Below are 22,626 nucleotides of genomic sequence, written 5' to 3'. Positions count from 1 at the left end.
GTAGTGGGGAAACTGACAATGGGGTGGGCTGCCCCGACAGATGCTGCCACCTGAGATGGTCGTCTCACCTGGCTTCACGGGTGAGCCGGCTCTGAATAAAGCTCTGCACCAGGATGTGCTGTCCTTGTGGACCCTGCCGCCCGAGGCAGTCAAATCACCTGGCTCCATGGTGGGCTTACAGGTAAGTATAGTTAAAGCTATGGTTTTCCCAGTTGTGATGTATGGAAGTGAGAGCTGGACCATAAAGAAGGCTGATCGCCGAAGAATTGATGCTTTTGAATTCTGGTGCTGGAGGAGACTCTTGAGAGTCCCATGGACTGCAAGAAGATCAAACCTCTCCATTCTGAAGGAAATCAGTCCTGAGTGCTCAAGGGAAGGGCAGATCGTGAAGCTGAGACTCCAATACTTTGGCCACCTCATGAGAAGAGAAGACTCCCTGGAAAAGACCCTGATGCTGGGAAAGATGGAGGGCACAAGGGGAAGGGGACGACAGAGGACCAGATGGTTGGACAGTGTTCTCGAAGCTACCAGCATAAGTCTGACTAAACTGCGGGAGGCAGTGGAAGGCAGGAGTGCCTGGCGTGCTCTGGTCCATGGGGTCACAAAGAGTCGGACATGACTAGGCGACTAAACAAAAACAAAAAAAGTGGGCATGCATGGGGCTGGCTCAGCCCTCAGGTGCCCCTTGCCCCTCTTTTCCTGTGCCCACCCCCTCAGGAGGGAGAGGACCATTTCAACACAGTGCATCTCCTTCACCCAGTAGCTCCAGTGCAAGCGTCTGGCAGTAAGAGCTGCTCGGCGGTGGAGCGGACTCTCGTGAGAAGCGCTGGACTCTCCTTCCCGCAAGGCTTTGAAACCAAAGTTGGAGGACCATTTGCCAAAGAGACGTTCGTTGAGATTCCTGCATTGCAGGGGGACTGAATTAGAGGAGCCTCTGGGTGCCTTCCAGCCCTACAATTCCACGATCTAGCGTCGACTCCCCAGGGGATGGACTAGATGACCCCCGGGTGCCCCCAACTCCACCCCATTCCATGGTTCTACGACGCCTCTCTTAGAGGGCGGGGCAAAGCCTGACCAGCCTCCCTCCTCGGCCTCCCCTCCTCACCCCCCTGATTGGCCGGTCTCTCCTTGCCTATCAAGCAATTCCCCACACGGCATTGGCCCACTTTGTACAGACTGGGGAAGAAACGGGGGGGGGGGCAAGGCTCCCCGCGCTCCCTCACAGTCTCTCTCTTTCTCACGCCCCTTCTCTTTCCTCAGCGTCTCCCCGTCGACGCGCCCAGGAGACTCCGCTGAGGAACCAGGCACCCAAGGCTCGCTTGCTTGCCCGGCCCTGGCGCTTGGCAGGGCTGCCGCTCCGTGCCCGCTGGCTCGGGCATAGGCTCCCCCCAGGCCGCCTGGGTGCCTGGCCTCAGAGGTCTCTCTTCGCCCCCGGGGCTGCGCCAGCGCCTCCTTCTCCTCCCCGCGTCCCCGGGCATGCCTCGCGCGCGGGGGCGCTGAGGCGGCGGGGGCGGCGGCGGGCCGGGGCTCCTCCTGCTCCGGGTCCCGCCAGCCCTCCTCCCGTTCTGGCCGGCGTCGCCTCCTCCTCCTCCTCCTCCTCCTCTTTCCTCTTCCTCCTCCCTCCGCCTCCCTCTCTCCCTCGCTGCTGATACATGGCTAGCTGGTTGCACTCGCTACAGTGTCACAGCCTCCTCTGCCGCTGCAGTGCCAACTTCCCTCCCTGGCTAGGAGGTCCTTGGCAGAGGCGCCGCTGCAAAGGGATGGGATAGACCAAGAAAATAAAAATTAAAAAGGCCCCTTCAGCACCTTTGGGGGGGAGGGGGCGCATGCCTTTCGCTCCTGGCCAGCCTGGGTCGCCCCTTCCCACTCTTCGGATCATACCCCCCTCTCCCTTTCCTGCCCCTTCCTTGGAGAGACTCTTGTTTGTCTCCCTTGTGTCTTTTTTCGTGTTGGTCCCCCCCTCCCCCAGTCCCCCCTTTTTTTTAGTTGATCCCCCTCTTTTTCTCCCTCCCTTATGAGCCTGGATTGCTGAATTCTTCTGGAAAGGGTGAGTACGAAATGTTTTGTGGTTTTTCTAAACACGTTTGCTCAAGAGCACAATGTTCTCGATTTGTTCGTTGCACTGTGTAAAATGGAAAGGGGAGGGAAATGACAGGCTGGGTGGCAGGAATTAAGCAGTTTTTGTGCATTTTAATGGCTAACTTTATTCTGCCAACTGCTCTAAAAGTTAAACCTGTTTTTTTCTTCTTTCTTTCGACTAACAAGACTTCTCCTATCCCTCTACCTTCTATTATACATTATATAATACTAGGAATTGATAACTGTCTGGTGGTGTGAAATGGTAGATGTGCACCTAAATCAGGGCTCCTCCTGAGACTTCTGAGCTTAGAAAGGTGTCATTGACCCCCAACCCAAATTCTTAGGAATGTATATGAAATAAAGTCAGTAAATAGCAATATGTAATCACCATTTAGTAAGCATCAATCACCATCATTCGGTGGGTAGGGAAAGAGGGGTGTTAGTATTATTATTTTGACATTGTAGAAAATAATTGTTTAAAAAGTGAAACTTTGCACCTGTATACAATTTTTAGCAACAAAGCAGCATGGACTGAGAGCACCATGGAATTATTTTATTGAATACAGACATTCCTCATTGCCTGTCCCCTTTATTTCTGAGGCTCACAGGTCCTGATTTAAATAAAAACACACATGCTATACCACATATACTTTGTTTTGTTTGCTAGGCCCTTTTCAACCCTCTTTGGTTTTAATGTACTTTTTTGTGTTCCATTCAGATTCAAAAGGTAGATGTGCTGGGATTGTTCTTGCGTTCAGATGCTTGAGCAAAGTTTACAATAATAGTGCATTCTTTTGACTGTGTAAAATGCTTCTGATCACTCCAGAATGAAAACGGATAGCTTTCAGTTGGCGGAAAAGAGGTTGTGCACTAAATTTCTTCCCTAGGTGAATGCGTCTTTAGAGCTGTTTTGTTGTGCGTTTTCTTGGGTGGATATTTGCCATGACAGGTATATGGAAACTCCAGTTTCAGAAGCAGTTATGCTCGTGAACACCAGTTGCTAAGGAGCACTGGGTTGGGGGAGGCTATTGCCTGCTTGCAGCTTTCCAAAAGACATCTGGCTGGCTGCTGGAGGAAGCAGGATGTTGGACTTCATGGGCCCTTCAGTCTGCTGCTGCAAGCGCCTCCTTTGTGCTGCATTTACTAAACTACTATCCTCAACTCCTTTACTCTTTACATTCAAAAGATTCAGAATGTTTCACTAATGCCCTAAAGCTAAGGATGTTAGCTAGAGCAACATACATGGCTGTTCTTCTGGCATGTCAGAAGCAGTGGTATTAACAATGACACTATGGTCATTTTCCATTGAGCAAGTTGTGGTGTGAAGCTGGGTTTGCGCTGTGGTGGCCTGTGTGGTGTGTGCATAAATAGTTCGTGTAAGGTCGGGCTTAGTGGTAAACTATTTAGTAACTTCAATGATGCTTTGCTAGCTTAGATCATTTTTGGAGACATTCTCCAAATGTGTGTCTGTGCCTCTGCATCACCAGTTTTAAATATTATTTTAGTATTATTATTCAGTCTTTATATAAAAGCTATTGAGCATCCCTTGCCTTTTTCGGGCCACTGTATTACTTTCACAATGCCTCTGTTATTATGCCATGAACCTTCAGTTTTACTTACCCACCCAATGCTACCAGTCTTTTGATTTAAACCAGTTTCAGGTAAACAGTGACTTCTGTTTAAGGAATGCACCTTTGATCCTTAATATGTTTTAGCTCGTTGGTCCAACTTGTAGGTTACAATAGCAGTACAACCACCCTTCAAATATATGATTAAAAAAAGAGAAAGAAATGGATCTCCAAATGCATGTTTAAGCTAAAAGTCTGTCCCAGATCTGAGAACATTGAAAACTATTTCATTAATGACCCTGAGAGCATAGTAGAGAAGGAACAGGAGTCTGTATTCCTCCTTATAATAGAGTTAATGTGAATGTTATGGACATGTTGCCAGAGGAAGCAATGCGTTGGCTGTTTGCTCAGCAGTAGTCAAAGCCAAGAAGAACTGGGGTATCTCTACATCATGAGTTCACTCACTGTGATCATTCTGAGTGAGGAGGAAAGCTATGCAGTTGTATTTATCAGCTGTGTGCACATCACAGATATATGCTTCTCCTTCCTGCATAGCCCTTGCAGAAAGTACCTAATGTTCCTGTGAATTTAGCCTTAATTGCAAGTATTGTGTGATCAGATGTCTCTTGGGAGTTTAGTAAGAGTGAAAATGCTTTGCCCCTGTTTTAACCAGTCACAATTTTCTATGCTTCCCCCATCCCCGCATAATGTATGATTTCCTTTATGTTCACGTAGAGGTGCCACCTGTCCTATATAATACGGGATTGTTCTGTATTCCAATGTAAAATTCAACCTCCTGTGTTGATACAGTTTTGTCCTGTATTTCAGGTCTTCTCTCTCTCTGCCAAGTGCATGTTCTTGAAAAGGGTGTATGAAAAGTCTTGTATTTAAGCTCTGGGTACCCAAGCACAGACATGTTTACAAATTTGTGTGTGTGCACGCGGACGCGCATGTGTCACAAATTCCAGAGGGGCCATCCCGTTAGGCAGCAATAGATTGTGGTGGGTTGCTTTGAAGTCACTTCAGCACAGATGAAAAAAAGAAATCGTCCACCAATGGCCCCTGTCCTGTCCTGTATTTTGCCAGAGCACAGGTAGCAACCCTAATATTCAGTGCTGTCAATTTTTACAGCATTTGGAAGTGCACATTTAAATATTCCTCCTATTTGTGATCTTCAGAAGCAAGTGTCATTAATTATGTAGCCAAAACAACACCATCCATTCATAAGAAGCAGGTATCAGCTGGCTTGGGGAAACTCCACAGCTTGCAGAAATACATTTTAAAAGACCCTAAAAGTGGGGTGGGGGGGAGAGAGAACAGCCCATTGAGAACTGAGCATGCTCAGTGGACTAAAAATGGTGGTTGATTGAAAGAGGTCAAGAGTGAAATGGAAAAACCAGGAGAAATGGGAAATGAAGTACCCTGAGGAGGAGCATTCTACACTGCGACATTTTGTTGCAAACTCCACTTGTTCTATTCTGAAATGGATGATTTTGGCTCTTCGGTCATGAAACTAAATATGTAGGTCTGCCCTGGCTTTTAAGCAAATCCTCTAAAATATTTTCTTTATTAAGAAAAGACTTGCTTTGGATTTGGTGTTATGTACTAGCTAGGAGAATGGTGCTCTCTGGTTGGGTGCGGTCCAGTGAAGGTGGGTTGTTGCTGCCCTTGCAAGTTGGTGGACCTGTTAGAATTACCTTTCTGCACTCACTGATGGATATGGATCAGTGGTTCCCAAATAGGGGGTCAAGGGGCCCCTTGGGATCCACAGAATTCACCCAGGGGGTCCCCCATCCCAATGTGGGGGGCAAGTTGGCGCCCCTAATGTGCATCTTTGCTGGCAGCCCCACTGATGGCAGCCTAATGCACCCCCCATCCCCATTACCTCCCACTCAAATCACGCAGTGGAGGAGACCCCACTTCCTCTCCTCTCCCCACCCGCCAGATCTCTGCGGCTTCTCCTTCTCTCATGCCCACGCCTGATCTCCAGTTTCAGCCATCATGATATATCGGAATATTGCAATTCTTAGCTGGGGATATATCATAACATTGAAAACCAGATATCTCTCAGCCCTGGTCTGTTTTTTTTTAATTATACCTAAAATCCTTCGCTTATTAGGGGCTACCCCGTATTTTGTTCAAAAAATTGCTTTGCAGAGGTAACTGCCATAAAGTTGTCAAACTTTTCAAAAGTAGGGGGGCTGTGGCTTAGCTTTTGAAAAATAGGGGATCCTCAGTAATTAGCTAGTTGGGAACAACTGTTATAGATGATTCCCAGATGACCGTCAGGGAATGTTTGGCTAACACAACTAACTACCCTGTTGATCATTGAAACAGGGAATTGGCAAGTTGTAGATGCTGCCTTCCCCTGCACTTTCTCTCACATGCAGGAGTCCATAGTTTTTCAGGGAATTCTTGTCAATGAAGCATATTGTCCATGAAGGAATGTGGGAAAACTTCAGGGCTGGGGAGCCTTTGAGAGCCAGTGTGGTGTAGTGGTTAGGCGCGATAGACTCGTAATCTGGAGAACCGGGTTCGCGTCTCCGCTCCTCCACATGCAGCTGCTGGGTGACCTTGGGCTAGTCACACTTATCTGAAGTCTCTCAGCCCCACTCACCTCACAGAATGTTTGCTGTGGGGGGGGGGGAGGGAAAGGAGGATATTAGCCACTTTGAGACTCCTTCAGGTAGTGATAAAGTGGGATATCAAATCCAAACTCTTCTTCTTCTTTTCTGGCTTTCTGTGATTGCCCCGGAGCAGGGCTGTATCCAGGAATTTTGTATTATTGGGGCCCCTGAAATAACTGTGTGTGTAGAATTTTCTTTGTGCATGTTGTTGTTGTTTAGTCAATTAGTCGTGTCCGACTCTTCGTGACCCCATGGACCAGCGCACGCCAGGCACTCCTGTTTTCTACTGCCTCCTGGAATTTCATCAAATTCATGTTGGTCGCTTCTATAACACTGTTCAACCATCTCGTCCTCTTTCATCCCCTTCTCCTTGTGCCCTTCATCTTTCCCAACATCTGAGTTTTTTTCCAGGGAGTCTTCTCTTCTCATGAGGTGGCCAAAGTATTGGAGCCTCAGCTTCAGGATCTGTCCTTCCAGTGAGCTCTCATATGCAGTGAGTTGTGCATATTACATGATGCTATAACATGCCTGCTCACACACAAGAAAATATATAATGTAATAGCAGATCTATTATTATATAATAGAAACATTCCCCCCCAAAATCAGTCCCCCCCAAATCATGCCCAAATAACTTATTATTAAATTAGTTCTCAGTCAATTCCCTCCCCCTACTCTTTCCGTCACCCAGGATCATGCAATCACATAGACACTCTTTCCCTCCATAGCATCATCCAAACAGACATGTGTTCAATAATATATACCACCCTCACTGATTAATTTCTAGGCTCTTTGAAGGGAATTGTGCTCCTTTTGGACAGATCCTGGAAGGTGAGCCAGACATCATTCCTTAATTTCACAGTTGCTCACCAGGGCATACATAAAATTCTTAGTAAAATGTCATGTGAGCTACATGACTGGAATATTCTTTTTCTGGATAGTATGAAGGCTCTGTTTAGTTGCAAACAGATATGTTTTATGAGCAACCAATTAGTATGCATGCTTTTCTGGGCATACATGAAAGATGGAAATTTGATTTTGATACAGTTATTCTAAAACTATCCCTTTTTCTTTGTCATTTAAAAGAATGATGTAAATTACCTTGGTTTAGATCAGTGTTCCTTGAGGACGGCTGCTGATGCATCCCGTTAAATATGCCCTGTTTGTGCCACTAGCTTTTGCTTGTCTCCCATGTTCATCAACGTTCAGGTGAAATTGCTTGGGGAAGGTTTCCTAGAGGTTTGGACTGTGGCGATGTCAATATTCCTTTGACATTCAGCACCACTTTCTCCTTTTATCTGAACTGGATGAAGCATTGAAAGCCTTGCATGGCTATCTGGAGTCAGCAACAGAAACTCTGTTCAGGCATGATGTAAATGTTAACAGTGGACGGTTTGACTGAGTTAGTTGTTGGTGTATTGCGTTCTGGAGGGGGTTGCAATCACCCCTTAAAGTGTACCTGCGTAGTGTTGCCTGTTCTGCAGGATCTGGAAATCTCTTGAATTCCTGCATGGTGTCTGTGGCCAAGATCACTTTTTGTCAGGTTCAGATGATATATTAAGCTGTGGACATTCCCGGAGAAAGGGGATGTAGCTGCTGTCATAAATACCTTGGCAACCTATTTTAAATGGCATGGGTAATATACCACATGGCCAGTGTGGTATAGTAGTTAAGAGCAGTGGACTCGTAATCTGGTGAACCGGGTTCGCTTCCCCGCTCCTCCACATGCAGCTGCTGGGTGACCTTGGGCCAGTCACACTTCTCTGAAGTCTCTCAGCCTCACTCACCTCACAGCGTGTTTGTTGTGGGGGAGGAAGGGAAAGGAGATTGTTAGCCACTTTGAGACACCTTAGGGTAGTGATAAATCAGGATATCAAATCCAAACTCCTCTTCTACCTCCTCCTCCTCCTCCTCCTCCTCCTCCTCCTCCTCCTTCTTCTTCTTCTTCTTCTTCTTCTTCTTCTTCTTCTTCTTCTTCTTCTGTGGGGTGATGTCACTTAAGGCTATCCAGAAACTTCAGTTAGTTCAGAATGCATCAAATCACTTCATAGTGCAGGATAGGGCATAAGAGCATGTAACATTTGTGTTTAAATTATATATACACTGGCTGATTAATTTCTAGGCACAAGTTGAATAGCTGTTTTTGACTTTTAAAGAATTGTGGCATCTTCTTCCACATGAACGTTTGAAGAGCAATGCACAACATCCTGCTCTGAGTTTGTTAGCTTAGGGCAGGAGTAGTCAACCTTTTTATACCTACTGCCCACTAATGCATCTTTCTGGATGGTAAAATTTCCTTACCGACCCCCAGTACTGATGGAAGGAGGATTCAGCTTGTGCTGTAGAACCCCCTACCGCCCACCTAGAATCCTGAAGTGCCCACTATTGGGTGGTAGGGACCAGGTTGACAACCCCTGGCTTAGGGTGACCAGCACAGACAGAATATACCAGGATTCCTCAACCTCGGCCCTCCAGATGTTTTTGGCCTACAACTCCCATGATCCCTAGCTAGCAGGACCAGTGGTCAGAGATGATGGGAATTGTAGTCTCAAAACATCTGGAGGGCCGAGGTTGAAGAAGCTTGGAATATACTCTTGGTAGTATAGAATTGATAGAATTATTTCCTCGGGCCTCCTCGGTTTAGACTCAGGATGTCCGTTAAAACCACATTTGAAGGAAATATGATTCCTGCCCCCTCTGGACTCAACACAATGTTTTGTTGGAGTCTGTTGTTGTTGTGATTTTGCAATTTTTTAAAGAACGGAATTTGTGGTTTGAAAAACCAAGTTTTAAATAACTTAATAGCATGGTTTGGATTTCTCACTTTTAATTGTTGCTGAAGCATGTTGGGGATATAAATTGAAATAATAAATAACTATAAGTTATTCCAAAAGGATCTTTTCAAATGGTTAACAAAATGGGAATTGTGATGCAATGTAGGTAAGTGTAAAGCATGGGCGTAGCTAAGGGATCCAGAAAAATTCTTGAAAAGCAGAAGCCCAGTAATGTCTGTAATGCCCCTTAAAAAAGCTTAAAAACTTTGGGAAGATCCCCTAAAAAAAGCTCAGCAGCCTAGGCTGCCCCCCCCCACTTGCCCAATCTCCATCTTGCTCACCAGAGTTGTGACTAGATCCTTTTATATTTCGGGTGATGGACCAGATAAGAATCAATGGCTCTAGTCTCGAAGCCCCTTGCACAATACATTCCCCCCTTGTGCAAGTGGGAGGGGTGTTGCCAACTTCTGCTAGTTCCTGTTCCCCTCCCAACCAGTGGTATAGTTACATAATTTTAGACTCCAGGTTTAAAGACCGTAGCACCTGCTTTCCCATTTTTGGATGGTAATATGTATTAATTCACTTACTTCAAAATGTAGTAAGCGGGATGGGATGGGCTGCATTCTGAAGCTTACCAGTTCGGCCAATTCTGCCTGAGTGGGATTTGCAGGTTCAGCTGATGGCAGTGTTTGCCAACCCAGCTGGGATTGGCTGCTCTTGGGAACCCCACTTTGGCAGGCCTTTGCAGCCAGGCTTGTGTTCAAATCAGGTTGCGAGGGAAGGAAGGAAAGAATTAAGAGTGCACTTAGTGCGGTCCTGATTCACTTTTAAAAAATAAAATAAAATCAGGTGGTGATTGAATATTGGGCTGCCTCACTCACCTTTCAAAATAGCCCAGGGGGGTGGGAAGCTCAGGATCCAGCCCCCTGGAAAGATCCTCTTCCCCATTCCTGGTTTAAGCAAAACTGAGCTAGATAATTGACAAATGTTGGTAGCTCAACATGGTGGCACAGCGTAAGGAACATTGTCTTACAAAAAACAATTACCTGGCATGTTAGATTCTTATCTAGAAAAACTAAACTGGACTCTTCCTTGGGAGTGGGGTGGGACTTTGTCTCTTATATTAATAATGAAAATCTGTACCAATTTCGTTTTCCAGCCTCATTGGACATATTGAAGCTTCGATACATATACTGAAGTTGGTTTATTTTATCCTAATGTTGTTGTTTTTCTTGCATAATGAAGAGATTGCATCTATTTATGCTATATTTTGTAACGTACATTTTGTTTATTTTCCTGATCACTTACTTTGATCTCAACCCTGGTTCTGTCTTGGTTTTTCGTTCATCTGTTACTAAGGTAGATGAGCCAGTGGTATGACTTAGTACAATAGTGCTGGAAGATATTTGTGTGGTGATGCAATAAGTTTTGTTTCCCTTCCTAGGTCTAGAGGAATGTTAATTGTGTGTCATTCTGTCTTTCTTGCGCATGCATATATATATATATATATATATCACATTGAAATTAGCTTGAAGGAATTTTGATTAATTATATTCCTGTAAGCCTGTTATTTAAAGCACAGATTTTTATCGCTGATTTTTGTGTGAATTGAATCAAACATCTAAGCAAGCGTGATAGATCAAACTTTGGTCTGATGTTGTTAGAAGATAGTATTATCCAAAATGTTCACACTACTGAGCTGCTTCTTGTCTTGGCAGAAAGCTGTGCCTCTAACAGATTATCAAGAAGGCAACCTGTCTTGCTAGGTGGTTTTGAGCTCTATTACCGTGTATTTGCATCTTTTAAATGAAATCTCCTGAAACTCATATCTGAAGCTTTTGGAATGACGAGCAATTGTTCTGTTTGTTGCATCATGTTTCCGCTGGCTTGTTTGACTGAGTGTTCATAGCTATGCTTTGTGTCACTGATGGGGATGTTTTAGTAATTAACATTAATTAAACAGACTTAGTTGCCTTTAGGGGCTCTCTGGCTCATGATACTGCCAAATAGTTTATGCAGTAAACAAAAATCTTATGTTTTAGGATTCTAGGGAAGCTTGACTTGGTTAGTGAGAAACTAGTTTCGGCACAGGTGAGGTGGCCAAAGTAGAATTCAAGCTTTAGTAAAATGCAGCCTTTAAAAGCATTGATTTGGTTAAATAAATTGTTTAAATTGTTATTAAGGAAATGATTATTTTTCTCCTTCCAATAAAGTGCAGCAGAAAAGTTGTCCAAATGTAAACAGTTAACTTACTAAACCTCACAATAATTTCATAATTATCTGTCTATGTATTTCTAATAGTATAACCAAATCAGCAATTTTTGTTATAACTGTAAAAACTACTCTGAAAATTTATTATTCAAAAAAATGAAACCTTCATCTGGTTATAAATATTAAGATTATACCAGCAGGAATGCCTTTCTGAAAAAAAGAAAGAAAGATTTAAATCAAGTCTTACTGACTAGTGATTTAAATTGTGATTTAAATCGATTTGATTTAAATCCAATCCACCTTGTTGGTGGGCAGTGCTGCAAAGGTGGGTGCAGAGGGGAAGGGAGGAAGTGGGCTGGGGTTTGTGGTCCGGATCAGGCCGGGTTCACAAAGAGGTTTGCTGTGGAAGCTCATGGTGCTTGTTTAAAGTGAGCTCTGACTCTGGTTGGGGCCTACAGAACTTGCAGAAAAGAGAAACACTTCCTATTACTGGATTGGTGATGCATGCAAAAGTAAAGGTCAGAAAGTTGGAAAATTAATAGTATCGTCCCTGCTGACATTTCAGAGGGAGCGCTGGCTGGGGTGTGGCCCAGTCCAGTGTGTACGTTTTGTAGTGGATGTGTACTCTTTTATTTCATGCTTTCAGTTCAGGATGAGGAAGAGTTGCCAGTTTCTCCATCCCAACTTAACCATTCTTTGTTTACCATGCTAAGAAAAGGATTTTTTAAAAAATCAGAATGTTGTGGTTTTCCTACTTATTAAGTGAGACTGATTTGAATTAGAGCAAACATTTGCTATCATGTTTGTGGCTCCAGTATAACGCTAAGAAAGTCTTGAGTGCTCTTTAGAAGCAATCCCTGAAAGGCAGATAGGGTTTTTAGAGGTAAACAAATAAATTCCACATTATCCACAATATTGCCTGGCACTTCTCCCTAGCACTGCCCAAATCCCTCTATATATCTCCAGCAGCACATACCTCTTAAGAAGTAAAAGCCAGATTGCCATGGCTTCTCCTTGTAATCAAGGAAATCCCAAACTTTTGCTTTTGGAAGCGGTTGGGATTGAGAAGCTAAGCCCCTCTTCAGAGGTTCTTGCCTTTTTCTATTCCCTGAACATCTGCAAAAATATGTGCTGACAGTAGGCAAGGAATCGTATTTGCAGGAAGAGCAGCGCTGTCAAAATATGACTAACTGCAATTCAAAATTAGGTTGTTGTAAGGACTTCAGGCAGTGCATTGTGGTTGTGGCACAGGAGCACAAAAAGTTCTGGTTGCCATAGTAATTGTGTTGTGTGTGGTGGGTTATACCTGCTAGTTAGAATTACATATTGTAAATTTTATACAGGCACCAAAGTTGTACTTACTCCCATCTCAAATGATGAATCACTTGCACATGTGTGCTGGAATCCTCACATTTCTAGTTTAGCCAGTCATTCCTCATGGATTGCTTGTTTGCTTCTGTTGGCCTCTGTTGTTGCTTCCTTTAAGGGTTCATCTTTGGATGCCAAACTGATTACTGTAGTACCTGCTGTGGACAAGGAGTGCATGTTGCTGTTCAGGTTGTGATGAGGAAAGCTTGTGTGTGTGTGTTGACAAGAGTGAGCATGATTTATTAAATAGCATGGCATTCTCCTTTCAATGGCACCTTCTTTAATTGCCTTAGGCTAGAGCTGTCAAAAAGTTATTTCCTTTTTAAGGGCATTTCTACCTATTTCCAATCAGACTCTGAGTGTGTTTGATGCCATGTGAAGTCTGCAAAGACGAGGAGGTTAGGGGGCTGTGGAGACCTCTCTGAAAACAAGACCGTTCTGGTGGTGTTCACAATAAAATGGCTCTCCATATCCAAAGAGTCTACTTGCTCTGATACAGTGGTACCTCGGGTTACACATGCTTCAGGTTACAGATGCTTCAGGTTACAGACTCTGCTAACCCAGGAATAGTACCTCTGGTTAAGAACTTTGCTTCAGGATGAGAACAGAAATCGTGTGGCAGCGGCAGTGGGAAGCCCCATTAGCTAAAGTGGTACCTCAGGTTAAGAACAGTTTCAGGTTAAGAACGGACCTCCAGAATGAATTAAGTTCTTAACCTGAGGTACCACTGTACTCAAAAATGTTTGTGGGAATCGGTTTTCTATGACTCTGGAGATGTGGATGATGTTCCCTGCCTTCTCAAAGGATCTGGTAGTAGCTGGTCTAGGAAAATCACTTTGCCTTTATAACGTTGCTGCATTTGTCCTTTCATAAAGTGCCCTGAAAACTAATAAGACTACTGTACTGTGCTGGAGAATTATAAGAAGTGTTTATTATTATTATTATTATTATTATTATTACTGAAGACATTTTCTTAGAAGAAAACTAGCTCCTTGTGTGAGGTGGTATATGTGTGCCTGTATGCACACACGCATGTATCCACACTCCCTGGTGCTGGTCTGGTTGGCTTTTCTATTGGTTTTGCTGGATTTGTGCCACACCACAAGCATGATTAGAATAATGATAATGAAACAGGGGCAGTGGGGGCTATTTTATAGACTCGGTTAATGGCCTGCAGGAAGGCACGTCTGATTTGGTTTCTTATGGTGTAGATAAAATGAGGGGTGTTGTTTGGTCACCATCAGTACGTTTTTGAGATATCTGGCCACTCTTTTTTTAGATCCACTGACTATGAAGGGCAGTGTAAACCCAGTAAGGTAAGACAGCCATCCAATTTCTCTTCCTCTTGCCATCACCAGTTTGTTTGTCATAAAGGGCAAGATGAGAAGGTTTCAGTGGTCTACTTTAATGTAGAGGGACTACCTGCAGGATTCAAAGTCTGTTGCTTGGCATCACCCCTGCTAATCTCCCAGGCACTCTGAAACAGAACCATAGCCCAAATGGTCTAAGCAACACTGGGGAGGGGAAAGCAAATGGCCCATGAATGTCTTCAGAAATCAATGCAGCCTTTTGTTGTTGTTTAGTCGTTTAGTCATGTCCGACTCTTTGTGACCTCAAGGACCAGAGCACGCCAGGCACTCCTGTCTTCCACTGCCTCCCACAGTTTGGTCAAACTCATGTTAGCTTCGGGAACACTGTCCAACCATCTTGTCCTCTGTCGTCCTCTTCTCCTTGTACCCTCCATCTTTCCCAACATCAGGGTCTTTTCCAGGGAGTCTTCTCTTCTCATGAGGTGGCCAAAGTATTGGAGCCTCAGCTTCCTTAAGAATGGATAGGTTTGACCTTGCAGTCCATGGGACTCTCAAGAGTCTCCTCCAGCACCATAATTCAAAAGCATCAATTCTTTGGCGACCACCCTTCTTTATGGTCCAGCTCTCACGTCCATACATCACTACTAGGGAAACCATAGCTTTAACTATATGGGCCTTTGTCCGCAAGGTGATGTCTCTGTTTTTTAAGGTGCTGTCTAAGTTTGTCATTGATTTTTTCCCAAGAAGCAGGTGTCTTTTAATTTTGTGACTGCAGCCTAGGCTAATTTAAAAGGAGTACAGTGGTACCTCAGGCTAAGAACTTAATTCGTTCTGGAGGTCCGTTCTTAACCTGAAACTATTATTAACCTGAGGTACCACTTTAGCTAATGGGGCCTGGCACCACCGTCGCGCGATTTCTGTTCTCATCCTGAAGCAAAGTTCTTAACCCGAGGTACTATTGCTGGGTTAGTGGAGTCTGTAACCTGAAGCGTCTGTAACCCAAGGTACCACTGTATAAACAAGGGAGGGGGAGAAGCAGTAAGTATGCACGGTCAAAAAGAAAATAAAACCCTAAACCAGAAGTTTGTTCTGTCTAATCCTATACTGTGCAAATCAGCATGGCAAAACTTATTCTTCTGGTGTGGTATTCAACAAAGTTTTACTCAAAGTAGACCTGTTGAAGTTAATGGACCTAGCTTAGTCATTATCACTTTCAGTGGGCATGAGCTGTGTAAAACGTAGTTGAATGGCACCTCTGGAGTTGGTTGAGGGACAAAGGGATACCATTATTTTTGGTCTTCTGTGCCCAGGTAGCTCTGAGTGATAGCAGGCTACCAGGTCTAGCCAGTTACAGGATAGGCACATTCTTCAAGGAAGGCAACTTAACTTTAGGCAATGGGGCTGTCAAAATGTTGAACTGTTGTTTTGTTGAGGTGGTTCAACTCCTCTGCCAGCCAGCAGCCTTGCCTCGGCTTGTGTATTGGATGGGGGCACGAGCGGACAGCATGGTGGAGTTGCACTGCTCACCTGACCTTTGGCCAGTCAGTGGCTGCTGACTGAGATGTAAATGCTCAGCACACTGCTAGTATTGCATCCAGGTTGGGAGGAAAATGCCTGCAGCATTGGAGCTGGCTTGGTTGTGGGGAGGGTTCCGTTCTCCCTCAGCGACGCACACCTTTTATGGTAAAAAAAAATACCACCCTTCTTCCTGCATGCTTTATATGTGACTCCGAAAAATCTTACACATCACTTGGGAAGACAGACGAACTAATATCAGTGTACTGGGTGAAGCAAAGATCACCAGTGTTGAAGCAATGATTCTTCAACATCAACTTCATTGGTAATGTTGTGCAGATGCCTAATGATCGTCTTCCAAAGCAACTACTCTATTCTGAACTTAAAAATGGAAAGCGTAATGCTTTTGGTCAACAAATAAGGTTTAAAGACTGTCTCAAGGCAAATTTTAAAAAATGTAGTATGAACACCGACGACTGGGATACACTGGCCTGCGAGCGCTCCAGTTGGAGAACAGCCTTTACCAAAGGTGTCATGGACTTTGAAGACACTTGAACTCAGAACGCAAGGGAGAAACGTGCTAAGAGGAAGGCACACTAGGCAAATCCACACCGTGATCAACTCCCGCCTGGGAGCCAATGTCCCCACTGTGGAAGGACGTGTGGGTCCAGAATTGGCCTCCACAGTCACTTACGGACTCATTGTTAAAACCGTGTTTATGGAAGACAATCTTACTCGGCTACGAGTGATTGCCAAAGAAGAAGAAGTAGAAGAATATGTGACTGGGGCAGGCATTCTGACCAAACAAACATGGCTGGTTTGTCTAACACATAGCCCCTCCTCTCCCCAACCAGATATGCCCTGGTCCCTCCCCCAAAATTATCCAGAGTCTTGGGGAGAACCCCAGATCAAATTTAAGGGGAGAGGAGCAGAAGGAGGAGTGTAAATCTTGTGTTGGCAAGATGAGGGAGTTGGATATCGCCCAATAAATCTTTGAGCGGATGGTAGGCTTAGCACTGTGCTGAATACAAACCATTGTGTTTAACAAATGTGGAAGCTGGCGTATGTGGTGTTTTTTGCCCAGTTGAGCTAGCAGTTCAAAACTTATGATAGCTGAGGCACACTCTTGGAAAAGCATGTCTACCCCACCCTTAGTTCTGCATCAGTTGGCTGAGCTGGGCCTGCCTCTTCACTGGAAGGAGACAAGATCACAACACTGGTCCGCAAAGGGACACAACAGGCCAACCTGCTCTTGAGGGCAGATGGTTCTGCCGTTCTGAGAAATAATGATCCAATTGTACTTGATTGTACTGATGCAGCAGATTTTACTAAACTCTGAAAACAGCTGTGTTGAAGGAGTCAAGGCCTCAACAATAAATCGTGTAAAGTTGCAGTTCTCAGCCTCCTTTTGAGGGAGTAGCACTTCTTGTTTTTTGTTCATTTTAAAAATAGCTGCCACCTATCAATAGAAATATTGCATAAATACTTTGTGTTTAAAAGATGCACAGTTTGGGAACGACTTGGTTAAGCAACCTTGTGTCTGAATCTCAGACTTCATTCATACAAGTTTTCTGAACTGCTTTGCTGATTTTGGGGGTTACACATTGACTTGCTGGTTTCATGTAGAATCAACTTTTTAAAGGCTTTATTTTAACATTCAGGGTGATGACCAATATATAGTGAGGCCAAACTATATTACCCAAAGGGGGGAGGCTGCAATTGTGCATTTTGGTTCTTATACACAAGAGCTAGAGCTGCTAAAAGCAACTTCAATTTGCTAGCATACTGAAGGAAGCTGGCAGACCCAACCATCGAGACGCTGCATAAAATCAGAGTTTGAGGACATTCCACGCTTGCAACACTGGCATGTGCGCTCAATGTGAGTATTTAAAATGCATGTGTTCAGTTCATTGGAAATAAACATATTCAATGTGCACTTTGCATGTAAATCTTTTCAGGCAAAACAAAATATGTAAGTCTTTACAATCTACTGCGAGCCAAACTATACATGAAGCTAAAGGTGACATTTAGGAACCATATTAAGTTCCACACACCCCTTGATTAATGATAGGTGTGTGAATGGGAAAGAGGTTTTACACTTCTGCCATGGTCCTGGCAAGAATTGCTCCTGCTGCTCTGCTGTTAGCCCCGGGGGAAAGCTCCCTGTAAGGAGCTGCAAGGAACTGTCAAGGCTGATCTCTTCCTCTATGCTAACCTAAGCCCACGAACCATCCTGCAAGTAGAAACAGGATTCAAACCTTACGGTGTAGGAAAACTCGCTGGCTGTAAGCTACTTAGTGCAGGAGGAAGAAGGAGATTGGAGCATGGAGTATGCTGGGCAATGTGAGAGGGAGTTGCTGGAATTCCCGTGGAAGCATTTATATGTACATCTGTGTAGACTTCCACACAGACTTTTGTGCTGTAAATGTGGGTGCCGTGGGGGGAGGGCTGATCTGCATGATATGGGGCTGGGCAGAATGGCTCTGCTCACAGTCACGCCGTCCCTTCATAAAAGCACATCCTAGAACATGCCCCCTAATACTCTTCACGGAGGGTTTGTGGCTGATACTTGGGGTTGGGGTAGACAAATTGATGTGGAAATTGTAGCCTACACTAAAACAGTTTCGTGCAATGTTGAATATATCGTACAATCCTTGGCTATATTGTTCTTCACCTGACCTGTGAATTACAGGGCTATTTTCTAATACACAATTTCTCTGCTGTGATTGGAGCTTTTCACGTAGTGCTTCTTGAAGCGATGATGAAAGCCACAAGTGCGGTTCAGATGTTTTGAGTACATGTGGGGGAGACTTGGAAGTGTTCTCTTTAGCATTCTTGAGCATCACCTGAGGTGTTTGGCAAAAGCTCCCCTTTGATTTTGTGTATGTCTTGGTGGCTTAATAGGGTAGGACTTTATAAGTGGATCTCTATGAAGGGGATCCATATTGCAAAGAAGCCATATGTGCTCTTCTCTAGGTTCTTATTCCTTACTTTTAAGCAATCCTTTTGTGGCATTTCTTAATAAAAAGTTTCTGCTGCTTTGAATATTTTTTGCAAGGAGTAAAGAAGAATGAGCAAGACTTTCCTGCTGCTGTTATGCTCTCCTTTGCGTCCCACAGAGTCTGGAAGCAGAATTTTGCTTATGTGCTATATTTGAAAAAGTGGCCTTTTTAGCTGGTAACTAGTATATGCCAGATGAAACAGTAGCTGTTTCAGGAATTTCCAGTCTCCAAAAAGCGGACGGTGTGGTCCTTGGAGGCAAGTATTTGCTTCATTTTACGTTTTCACAGTCCTCTAGGGTGTCTGGGTGTTGCTACTATACGTAATTGAAAATCATAAGCCTAATTCATCCATAATGCTTCTGTTACTACACACATGTGCATACTCTGTGGGATGGTGGATATTTATTATCCTGACTTTTATTTGGGAATATGAAGCTCTGTACTTCGTCTAGGGGCATGCATGCACAAACACACCTTTTTATTGTGGCTTAATGGATCTTTTGGCATTCCTGCCCCCCCCTTCCGCACACTTCCCTTCCACGCTCCTTCTCTTTTTGTGAATTAGAAGCACCATAGCACACAAACTATGTATGAAAAGGGGTGAGAGAAACACATATTTGATTCCCCTCACCCCCACTAACTTTGTAGTTTCTGTAGTGATTTTATATTCTACCAGCTGCCTCTTGAAAAATTAAGAGCTATTAAATGAAGTCTGCAAAGGGACAACTCGTATGTCTTTCAAGATTGTTGCCTGGCTGACATGACTCAATAAGAAGAAGAAGAAGAAGAGTTTGGATTTGATATCCCGCCTTTCACTCCCTTTAAGGAGTCTCAAAGCGGCTAACATTCTCCTTTCCCTTCCTCCCCCACAACAAACACTCTGTGAGGTGAGTGGGGCTGAGAGACTTCAAAGAAGTGTGACTGGCCCAAGGTCACCCAGCAGCTGCATGTGGAGGAGCGGAGATGCGAACCCAGTTCACCAGATTAGGAGACTACCGCTCTTAACCACTACACCACACTGGCTCAAACTATGGCTTAAACCAGTGTTTCTCAAACATCCCAGTGGTCAGGGATGATGGAAATTGTAGTCCAACAACAGCTGGGGACCCAAGTTTGAGAAACGCTGGCTTAACAGGTTCGTGAAATGTGTTGGCTCCCGGAGAGCAGCTCACACCCACTTTGCTCCTCCTTGATCCTTTTAGCTCAACTTGGCCTGGTAGCTGAACTAAAGTCTGGCTTAGCATGTTATCCAAACCAGGGATTGTGGTTATGGTCTCTTCTACTAAACCATGATTTGTAGCCTTGGCTGCAAAAGAAGGAGAAAGCCCCTTTACCTCCTTGGTAGCTTGCACAAAGCTGTGATCTAGCTTAGCACTATGTGTTAACACAGCTGTTGAGAAGGGAGATGATGATGATTTGCATATGGATTCCAATAGTGGAATCTAAGGATAGCTATGAAGAGAAAAATGGCTAGATCTGCTTTTCTACTTTTCTTCTTCCTTATGACATCTGCTGAGACCTGTATCAGACTATTTGTTTTGTTCGTTACAGTATACGCCAAATCTACAACGACATGTGGGGACTAACTACATGCTTGGTGTTGGGTGTTTCTTCTAGCAGTGTGAACGGGGAAGAACCAGCTTGGAAAGCTAGGAAGGGAAACAGTCCTTTCCACAACTTTTTCTCTTGCTGCTTATGAGTACAATAAATAACATTTTTGGGGAAGGGATTACAGTACTGTCCCCTCATACACCAAGGGAATGGTTAAAATGCAGTCTTGTGTCTATGGATGATACCCAGCTCCACCTCTCCTTTAAATCAGAACCAGTGAAGGCGGTGAAGGTCCTGTGTGAGTGTCTGGAGGCGGTTGGAGGATGGATGGCGGCTAACAGATTGAGGTTGAATCCTGACAAGACAGAAGTACTGTTTTGGGGGGACAGGAGGCGGGCAGGTGTGGAGGATTCCCTGGTCCTGAATGGGATAACTGTGCCCCTGAAGGACCAGGTGCGCAGCCTGGGAGTCATTCTGGACTCACAGCTGTCCATGGAGGCACAGGTCAATTCTGTGTCCAGGGCAGCTGTTCACCAGCTCCATCTGGTACGCAGGCTGAGACCCTATCTGCCTGCGGACTGTCTCGCCAGAGTGGTGCATGCTCTGGTTATCTCCCGCTTGGACTACTGCAATGCACTCTATGTGGGGCTACCTTTGAAGGTGACTCGGAAACTACAACTAATCCAGAATGCGGCAGCTAGAGTGGTGACTGGGGGCGGCCACCGAGACCATATAACACCGGTCTTGAAAGACCTACATTGGCTCCCAGTACGTTTCCGAGCACAATTCAAAGTGTTGGTGCTGACCTTTAAAGCCCTAAACGGCCTCGGTCCAGTATACCTGAAGGAGCGTCTCCACCCCCAGCGTTCTGCCCGGACGCTGAGGTCCAGCGCCGAGGGCCTTCTGGCGGTTCCCTCATTGCGAGAAGCAAAGCTACAGGGAACCAGGCAGAGGGCCTTCTTGGTAGTGGCGCCTGCCCTGTGGAACGCCCTTCCAGCAGATGTCAAAGCGATAAACAACTACCTGACATTCAGAAGACATCTTAAGGCAGCCCTGTTCAGGGAAGTTTTTAACGTGTGATATTTTACTGTGTTTTTTGTTTCTATGGAAGCCGCCCAGAGTGGCTGGGGAGGCCCAGCCAGATGGGCGGGGTATAAATAATAAATTATTATTATTATTATTATTATTAGCCCAGAACACTAAAGCAATCCAGTCAGTAAATGAAGACATGCAGAAAATGTATTCTATCCTTAATTGCAGAAGTGCAAGGCCTGAATTTGAATAGGATATGCATAACAAAATTAACAAAGACATAGCATGCTGGAGGGTGACACATACAATACTTCAGCATGGTATTTTATTACTGCATTTTTTTTAATGCAATTGTGATTTTAAATAGTTGCAAGCCACTCTGTGTACTGCATAGGCACTAGAAGGGTGACATAGAAATGTGTATATAAAAATATACCATATTTTTTGCTCTATAAGACTCACTTTTTCCCTCCTAAAAAGTAAGGGGAAATGTGTGTGGTCTTATGGAGTGAATGCAGGCTGTGCAGCTATCCCAGAAGCCAGAACAGCAAGAGGGATTGCTGCTTTCACTGCGTAGCGATCCCTCTCGCTGTTCTGGCTTCTGAGATTCAAAATTTTTTTTTTTCTTGTTTTCCTCCTCCAAAAACTAGGTGCGTCTTGTGGTCTGGTGCGTCTTATAGAGCGAAAAATACGGTAAATAAGTGAGTAAATAGACTGGAGCTAGTAAAGACTGGAGAAACAGAAAGATATTCTTGGTGCTGCTCAACAAAACAGGAAAAAAGGGATTGGGGCAGGGAGAAGGAGAAAAGCAAATTTGGGCACTAGAGCTTTGTAACAGGGTTCTTGAAACGACCAGCTGGAATGGAAACTGCTCAAGGAGAAGAGGAGCCAATCATTGCTGATCTCTCAGCTCCTGGACCTGCTTCCTTTTTTGCCTTCTGCGCCAGCCTGATGGAATGGCTGTTGCTGGATAACATTTAAGTAAGTTACTTTTCACCACACAACTACCGCAGGGTACCCCTCTGAAGTTATGTGAAATGTAATGGTAATGTACAAAACCAAATAATACTAACATCTAAATTACTCCTATAGGTCTAAAAAGGTAAAGGTACCCCTGCCCGTACGGGCCAGTCTTGCCAGACTCTAGGGTTGTGCGCTCATCTCACTCTAGAGGCCAAGAGCCAGCGCTGTCCGCAGACACTTCCGGGTCACGTGGCCAGCGTGACAAGCTGCATCTAGCGAGCCAGCGCAGCACACGGAACGCCGTTTACCTTCCCGCTAGTAAGCGGTCCCTATTTATCTACTTGCACCCGGGGGTGCTTTTGAACTGCTAGGTTGGCAGGCGCTGGGACCGAATGACGGGAGCGCACCCTGCCGCGGGGATTCGAACCGCCGACCATGTGATCGGCAAGTCCTAGGCGCTGAGGTTTTACCCACAGCGCCACCCGCATCCCTTCCTATAGGTCTGCCCATTGTCAAATGAGCCAACAACTCTGCTTGACCCTGTCAGTGCTCATGTTTTGTAAAAACATTGTTCTGTAATGTTTGTTATTTCCACATTTTTTCTATTAATACTTAAAATTATTTCCTAT

The 22,626-nt window shown here is 44.7% G+C and overlaps 1 protein-coding gene across 1 annotated transcript in view; it reads left to right on the top strand.

Moving 5' to 3' along the window:
* The first annotated feature begins 1,529 nt into the window (after window positions 1-1,529).
* The window catches only part of SERTAD2 (SERTA domain containing 2), a 134,973-nt gene continuing 113,876 nt past the window's right edge, over window positions 1,530-22,626 (top strand). Inside the window, exon 1 of the mRNA XM_080999282.1 lies at window positions 1,530-2,047. The gene's annotated coding sequence lies outside the window, so the exon portion shown is untranslated. The remainder of the gene's footprint in view (window positions 2,048-22,626) is intronic.

Source organism: Podarcis pityusensis (assembly GCF_964106645.2).
Source record: "Podarcis pityusensis genome assembly, chromosome: 3".
Taxonomy (NCBI): domain Eukaryota; kingdom Metazoa; phylum Chordata; class Lepidosauria; order Squamata; family Lacertidae; genus Podarcis; species Podarcis pityusensis.
This window is presented reverse-complemented; position numbering and strand designations above follow the sequence as displayed.